The following is an 8,947-nucleotide window of genomic DNA, read 5'->3' as shown; positions in this document are numbered from 1 at the left end:
ACTAGTAACCTGACAGAACAACTAGAAACCCTAGAACTAGAGGANGCAAATTCACCTAAGAGGAGCAGAAGGTAGGAAATAATCAAACTTAGGGCTGAAATCAACCAAGTGGAAACAAAAAGAAACTTCTAAAGTATTAATTTAAGAAAATCCCAGCCACATGAGAAGTGAGACTTAAGTATCTTGCTGTTCTCCTTATACAAAATTACACAAAACTCTGTTCAGATAAAAGTGTTGGGAAACATGTTACAAGAAAGTGTTTAGCAGTTAGCTGGGAACTAGAAGGTATTTTTGCAGACCTTGTGATTTTTGCTATATTTGGCAATTTTTTTAATTTGTAATTTTTTGTCATTTAAATAAAATTTTGTACTTCTTTTACCTTCATGCCCTCATAATGAGCCCCAGGTGTGCACACTTTCCTCAAAACTTGAACGCATCCTTGGTAATGAGAGTACAAATCTGTCCTTGTGTTACAGACATGGGACTTTTGTGAGGACTATAAAATATTTCCTTAGTCCATTTTGTTGTTGCTGAAACAAAATTCCCAAGATTGGACACTTCACAATAAAGAGAGATCTCCCCCCCCCCTTTTTTCTGTTTCATTGGTTCTCAACCTTCCTAATGCTGCTACAAACTTTTAATATAGTTCCTTATGTGATGGTTCCACCCCCCACTATAAAATTATTTTATTGCTACTCACAACTATAATGTTGCTGCTGCTATTAATCATAATGTGTTTTCTGATTGTCTTAAGTAACTCCTGTGAAAGGGTCATTTGACCACCTCCAAAGGGGCTACCACCCACAGCTTAAGAACTACTGTCTTAAATTTGTAATTTTGGAGGCTGGAATTCTACAGTTAGGTAGATCCACCTTTTCAGTATCTGGTAAAAGCTTTCTATGTCCTAGCATGGCTCAAATATCATATAACATGTATGAATGCAAGAATAATATGGCAGAAATCATATAGACAACGAGTTATGGCATCAAGGTGGGACCATGCTTTGCTCTCCTTTAACAACCTCTCTCTCAAGAACTAATTGATTTCTTCAAGATTCTATGAGGCCAAATTAATCTTTTTATGAGGATGGTTTTTATCCAGTAATCTTCCTCTGTTATTGACTCCTTAATGGCTCAGTACCATTCAATACCCACTATTAATTTTGAAAACATTCAATATTATTATTTTAATAACCAAGCTTCCATGTAAATTTTGAGAAGAACTACTTCTAAAACACAAAAGACACTTAATCTGGGTCTTAGAACACTTGAATAAGCAGAGAAGGGCACAAGATAAGACCTTTGATTTCAGCCATGCTGACTCCACCTATCAGAGTTATTTAATCTTCTTGGTAACAATTGAAGATTGAAATGTATTCAGCTTTAACTCAAATTCAAAAGTTTAAGACATATTTCAGGGCCTGAAAGATGACTCAGCAGTTAAGAGCACTGGCTGTTCTTTCAAAGGACTTAGGTTTGATTCTCAGCACCCACATGGAAGCTCACAGCTGTCTGGAACTCCAGTCTTGAGTTTCTCTTATGGCCTCCTTAGGAACCAGGAATTAACATTGTGCACAGACATTCATGCAAGTAGATATGAATGTGTAAGTAGTGTATGCATGAATGTGTGTATGTGCATAAGTGCAGTGTGTTACATGTTTATGTGCATTTGTATGTGTGTATATGTAAGTGCATATGTGTTTGTATGTGTAAATGTGTGTGTATGTATATTTCTACGTGTGTGTATGTGTGTACATGTGTTTGTATGTGTGTATGTGATTATGTTTGTGTGTATGTATGTTTATATGTGTCTACATGTGTTGTGGATATGGTTTAATGCTTATATTATGTTAATTGGGTTCCTAAAATTGCATGAGAATCCCACATGTAAAACACTGAGGGTCCCTGCCCCAGTTGGTTTTGTTTGGTAAATAACGTTTCTTGTGGCTAATGACTGGGCAGGGAGACAGAGGTGGGACTTTACGATTTTCCAGCAAGGGGACCAAGAGATGAAGGAGGATTTAGAACTACCATACCAGGAAAGCTGAAAGATCAGGCCTGAAAAGTGCAGGAAGAGAGAACATACCAGGAAGGAGAAAGAGAAAAGAATTATTAGTAGTAATATAGGAGGGGGGATTGTATTAGCCATGTGGATGTTTGGGAATGGCCCAGCTATTGAGCTGATTAAGACATATTAAATATAAGGCTGTGTGTGTGTGTGTGTGTGTGTGTGTGTGTGTGTGTGTGTGTGTGTCTTTAATTCAGAAATCAAGAATATTGGGGCAGATACTGAAGAACTCACATCCCTGCCAGGAGGGTTTGAGTAGCATTAATCGCCTACTGTAACATATATGTGTGTCCATTTGTGTATGTTTCTGTTTGTATCTGTGTGTGTGTGTGTGTTTGTATGTGTGTATATGTGTGTACATGTGTATGTTTGTGTTTCTGTATGTATGTTTTGTGTATAAGTATGTGCTTATATGAGTGTACATGTGTATGTTTCTATGTGTGTGTATGTGTATACATGTGTGTTTGTTTCTGTAGGTGGATTCCTTAGAGTATCAACATTCTGTTCACTTGTGTTTTACCAATGATTAACTGTCTTTGTTTCTTTCTTAGATTTATAAACCGGTTGTTAATGAGAAAGAAAAGACTTCCAGGCTACATATACTTGGATTATATTTCACCTCTGGATCTTGCCTTATAGTGCTAACATCTTTCACTGGACAAACATCATACATCTCAACATGGACTAAGTACTAAGGAAGCATATTACAAATGACATATAAACACTGGACACAATAAATGTAAAATGTGCTTACACAATTGAAGATAATATTTTGAGTCTAACATTTTAAAGGGGCCATCATTTCCTGCACACTCATTACTGATAGGATCTTTCAACTTGCTATTTCAGGCCTTGGGAAGTAATTCACCATTGGAGGGTGTCGGGTGTTTGATTTCACTAATAAAAAGGCAGCTCCAATGATTTGGTTACAGCCAAATATCAGGAATGATAGAAATGGAAACAAGAACAATCTTTCTCCAGAACCTGAGTGTTAGCCAAGGCAGCACAGCTGAGGGCAGCTAATCCAGGGCACAGAGAAAGCCCTTCTGTGCTTCTGAAGATGTTAGAATTGGATTTCTTCAGGAAAAGGCTTTTTGAGCACAAGGAAGTTTACACAAGACAGCAGAACACAAACACAAGTTAAGAAGTCTCATAAACCTTGTGGTTCATAACGCTCAACTAAGGTTCTGAATCCTCCTGCTGACTCATGTGACAGATCCCTCTCCAAACAGCTGTTTATTCCCCTGCTTTTCTTATTAGTTGCTTATTGTTTTCTCCTGTTTCATTGGTTACATAAGCAGACATCATTCCTAATGTTTTTTTCAAAAATGTATCATTTGTATGGGTGGGAAAAACATATGAATGAAATAATCTCAAAAATGAATATAATTTGTAGATTGCAGCTATGGCAATTTCTAAAAAATGTTATGAGATATTACACAAGTCTATAATTGGGAAACATCTTAAAATCTTCTCAGGCCTCCCTAGCAACATGTCTCTTCTTAAAGATTAGTAAGAATTAAGTGAATTTTTAAGGATAATATTCAGAGCAGGATATATGTATACAAATGCCTTTGGAAGGAAAGAATATTTTCTGGAACAAAACAACAGAAACTGGAACCATGAGGTGGCTGAATCTAAGAGGTGAAGCCCAAGATACACATAGAATCCACTGAAGTTCTAGCTTTGTTCTTAAGGAAATGGGAAACTATTTAACCATTTTAAAGAGATAAGTAATGTCATCAAGGTTTTACTTGAAAATGTTGCAAAGAGGTAGGAGTGGGTGCAGGTAGGATATCCACTGAGAGCCCATGGAAACTCTGGCAAGAGAATTGGTAAAGAGCATAAAGAGAAGACAACAGAGCCCACACACCCATGACACAAAATCAAAGACACGATGATGGAGCAGTCATTGAGAGTGTAGGAAGGTGGGCATGTCAATAATAAATGTGGGTTTCTGGCTTTGTAATCCAACAGTCATTTCTGTGATGATATGTGTGGAATTGTTCATTGGAGCCTGGTAGGCTCACCCATGAGTATACAACTGAAGAGAATGCCTTCTCCTCACCCAAATCTACCTGTTCATCGGGGACAGGGAGGCTTTGTGGACCTATGCCAAATCCATGTTTGTCTGACAACAGGCCCAGTCATGCACAGACTTAGGAAATAACTCTTTTAATACTATCTCCTTCAATAGACATCCAAGTGTCTACTGTTGTCATGGACTACTTATAGACAACATACACAGGAAGGACAGAAGCAAAGATAGTCATATTTCTAATGTTTATTGAGTTCATTTTAACAAATAAGTAAAAATATAAAATCGTGCATATCAGTGGCAAGCCTAACTAGGCCTGTGAAGTCAGTACCCACAAAGCTAAGGCAAGCAGGACAAAAAAAAAGTCAGTACCCACAAAGCTAAGCCTACAGCAGTCAAGACCATCCTGAGTAACTTAGTAATATTTATGAACTATACTTTATGATTTATAATTAAACACAAAATGATGATGATTTATAATTAAATTCAAAACACTTTAAATATAAAACAATTATGATTTATCACTAAATTCAAAATGATTTTGATTTATAATTAAATACAAAACACAATGTGTGCCCGTTACTTCCTTGGATTACTGACATGTACGCTTTAGACCAATCAAATACATTATTAACATAAATATATGTTTTGAAAATTCCTAAGCAGGCACACTTTTGTAAGCCCAGCATTAAAGTGACAAGAGTAGAATGACCATAAGTTTGATGCTAGCCTGGGCTACACTGACCACTCACAAATCAAACAAAAAATAAAATAGAATATCCCTCATTACCCAAAAGTTAGCAATAAATAAAAACAGTGAATATTCTTTTGCTTGGGGATTAATGTAAAACTTCTAAATATCACTTGCTACTCTGTGTGTGTGTGTGTGTGTGTGTGTGTGTGTGTGTGTGTGTTTTAATTGCTCATGGTTTGGCACATTTCTTCTACTGAATGAGAATTCATGCAATTAACTGTGAAGAGAGCTACAGACATGCTAGGACCATTTCACCTTACCAGAAGTAACTTCATATATTACCAACTGCTTATTTTCCCGAGTTCTACATCTGTAAAACAACCATAGGGGACAAATATATAGCATTCACTCCTTGTTCCAAGAAACTAAACAATAAAGAAAACAGATCTTGAAATGTTAGTCCCTTAAGCAGTAGTTCATATAACTACTCTAGGATAAAATTAGAGAAAAGGAACAAACCAAGAGATGTCATGGCTATCACAAAATAGCGGTGAGAAGCCTCAAAGTGACCCGTAATCACTTTGGAGGAAGGTAAAATTAGACATCTGCTCCAAGACAACACCAAAATTGTGTGGTTCATTTTGCCTTTCAATTGTCTGAGTGCCAGTCAAAAGATCTGGTTTCCAAGTCAATGAAGTCATATGCAGACCATATTCTTATTTGGTGTAAGTGTTCAAAGGTAGGTAAAAACAAGTCCATTACAAATTAATTAAAGCAGATGATACATGAGAAGTAAGAAACAAAATAAACTGACACAAATCTAGTTAGTTTGCAATATGCTTCTGCAGCAAAGGAGTCGCAGCAAATCACACATACGGCCTGTTATTGTCCCAGTGATTTCATTAACAAGTTATTTGGTGTTGAAACAGTTCAAGTATCAGCTCTTGACAGTTTTATAGACCATGGTCAAGCTTTTCAGCAGTGTCTGGGGCAGGCTAGACTATACAGACTGACTTACCACTTGTAGATCCATGATATTTACTTTTTAGAGTGAGCCACTGAGCTGTCTGACCAATTAGACCACAGATTCTTTGGGTCTCAGCAAAAGTTGATATGTAAAAGACTGGATGCAAAACACTCAGAACATATTGGCTAAAAACCTGCCGTGTAACTTCCTCACAGTTACCTGGGAAGGCATGGAGTGTCTCTAAGTGGAGAGCTCGGCTGTGTGGGTTTATGGAGACCTGCACACTGGCAATCAATGAGACATTCTTTAGAAGCAGAGGCAGAATTGTACCAAAAGCCTCCTAAATTCCTGTACCCTCCTCGTCACTTAACCTGTCATTCAAGTTCATCCACAATCAATAATTCATCTTCTCAAAACAGGATTTCCTTCAATGAGCAGATCTACCCATGTGCATGTGTTGCCCTTCAGTTCCTAATGCCAGAGCCATCATCCTCACATTTCAGCTGGGCCCACTAGCTTTGGCCTCTCACATGTCTCACCTTCAGTCACCAGAACTTGTGAATCTAGCATTACTGTATCTCTTGCACCACACACCTTTTCCATTTCCACTGCCAGCATCCATGCGTAGGCCTTTATTTCCTTGCTTTCACTGTTTTAAAAGTCTCCCACTGGCCTTTCTGACTCTAGTTTCCCCTCCTCCAATCCAATCCAAACATCCCAGCTAGATTAATCTTCCCAATACACTCTGACTCACATTACTTCTCCGAGTAAACACTGTCTATGGTATTCCATAGCCTATCAAATAAAGTATAAATTGCTCATTCTGGCATAAACTAGGCCCAAGGTAGTGAAGGCTGTGGCATTCTCCTCCTCCCCTTCACACCAGGATATTTATTCCCCTTGATGTCAGCAATTCTGGCTACTGACAGGTCACAGTTGAATCCCTTTCCAGAAATTTCCTTTGGCAATAAGAGCTGTTTGTCTCCAGTTCTATCTTCTCCCAGGAGGCAGTTCACATGCAATGCTGGCCGTGAGGAACACAAAGGCTAATCTCCTTTGCCTCAGGCTCAGACAACTTTGTAGTACTTTGCCAGCTTCACACAGGACCAGCTGAAGTTCCTTTTCCAACTGCATCTAGCTCAATGTTTCCTCTGTCCTATCCTGTTTCCGTCATTCCTTCACAGCTATTAATCCCAAGGGAATTCCCCAATAAAAATCCTACATCGGTCTCTTCCTCACAGAACTTGTGTTCAGAAGCTACAGCTAAAGAACCTCAAGTCGTAGGGCTCATTTGTACTTTTTCCATAGCCTATGCTCCAGTCACACTGTCTGAGCTACCATTCCAGGAGGCTTCGTGTTCTCAACTGATTTGTTCACTGGTTGTCTAACATGTTACAGAATTTTAATAAGATTGGTATAATGGGATATAAGAAAGCAAGCAGGCAGCAGAATATAATATGAGCAGTTACTGGGGTTCAAATGTTGTTTCAGTGTCTACTAAAGGTTTCTGCATTGGAAGCAAGGTTTCTAATGTGGCAGCATGATGTAATGTACCATGTAGGATGTGGGGCTTGCTGCAGGGTGAGTGGATCACTAGAAACAGAGATGACTAAGCTTCTTATGGGATTGCAGTAAGTGCACTCTAAGTGGGTCATTTTTGTTCCCAATCTCTGTACTATTGTGTTTCTGTGACTTATCCCTCTCAGTTCAATACTCAGCATATTGTGTCAGGCCATACCATAAGCTGCCATGACTGAGCTACACAGTCTTGAATTTCCATCCTCAAAACTGTGCATTAAATAAGATAAGTAAAATTAGTCTTTATAAATTTCCAACTGCAGGTGTTTGTTACAGAAACAGATAATGAATTAATAAAGCAGTAATTCTCCAGCCAATTGTAGAAAGAACATAGAAGAGTATGCTAAGAAGGGAAGAGCATAGTCAGAGTTCCAGAAATATGGAAATTCATCACAAAAACATTCCAGAGTGAGTGAAGCTCAAGGGGCTTGAGAATTGGTAGCAGGAGGAGAGTCAAGAGAAATAAACAGAGCCAGAACAAGAAAAGAACAAGCCTTGTAGAGGGATGTAGACACTATCCTTACAACAAGGGGAATGCCACATGACCTGAAGGAAAAAAACAACTGAAAATAATATTTGAACTTTTGGGGAAACCTTCTAGGTGCTGTTCAGTGAAAAAAATAAATAAATGAAATCTGAAGAAGAAAAAAAGTGACTAAAAGAAGATGACTGCCGCCATCCAAGCAAAATATTTGTGAACTGGCCCAAAGAGACAACTTTCTCTGTGGAGCTGATGAGAAGGAAGGGGTTAGCATCACTTCATGTGGCTGCTGCCTTTCTGGAATAATTCACTGCATTTTATGCACAGAGATACAAAACTGAAAAAGATGGAGCTCTCGAAAGATAATGAGTTCAATTGTAGTTGAACATTCCAAACTAGGGAAGAGCAAGCTACAGGAGGTTAGACTGCAGTCAGGCATGGACAGCTGGATGTTAGAAGAGCACCTGGCTGGAGACAGTCCTGCAGCATCAGTACCACATATACCATATAGAGAACTGGAGGAGAGACTGCAAAATGCCATCAAGAAAGCAGAGGAGAGAAATCCCAAAAGGAAATGGGGCCCCAGAAGCCAAGACAGCACTTCAAGGTGAAGGAAGATGTCAACAGCCTCAGATATTCCTCAGCCCAAATTAAGGAACACCCAAAATGTAACCACTGCTTAGTAAGAGCTCTGTGCTACTGATCCTGCTTCTCCCTTCCCCCTACCCAATCTGGGATGCTCTTTCCCACAATCAGAAACAATTCCATCTCTCAAGGCTGAGTTCTAGTTACCTCACATTTGCCTACAGACCTGCAACATCATTACAGCTTACCTCACCAACTAAGATTTTTTTTTAACTAGATATTTTCTTCATTTACATTTCAAATGCTATCACCTTTCCTAGTTTTCTCTCCAAAAGTCCCTTATACCCTCCCCCTAGCCCTGCTCCCCAACCCACCCACTCCCACTTCCTGGCCCTGGCATTCCCCTGTACTGGGGCATATGATCTTCACAAGACCAAAGGCCTCTCCTCCCATTGATGGCCAACTAGGCCATCCTCTGCTACATATGCAGCTAGAGACACGAGCTCTGGGAGTACTGGTTAGTTCATCTTGTTGTTC

This window comes from Mus pahari, chromosome 13, assembly GCF_900095145.1.
Source record: "Mus pahari chromosome 13, PAHARI_EIJ_v1.1, whole genome shotgun sequence".
Classification (NCBI taxonomy): domain Eukaryota; kingdom Metazoa; phylum Chordata; class Mammalia; order Rodentia; family Muridae; genus Mus; species Mus pahari.
This window is presented reverse-complemented; position numbering follows the sequence as displayed.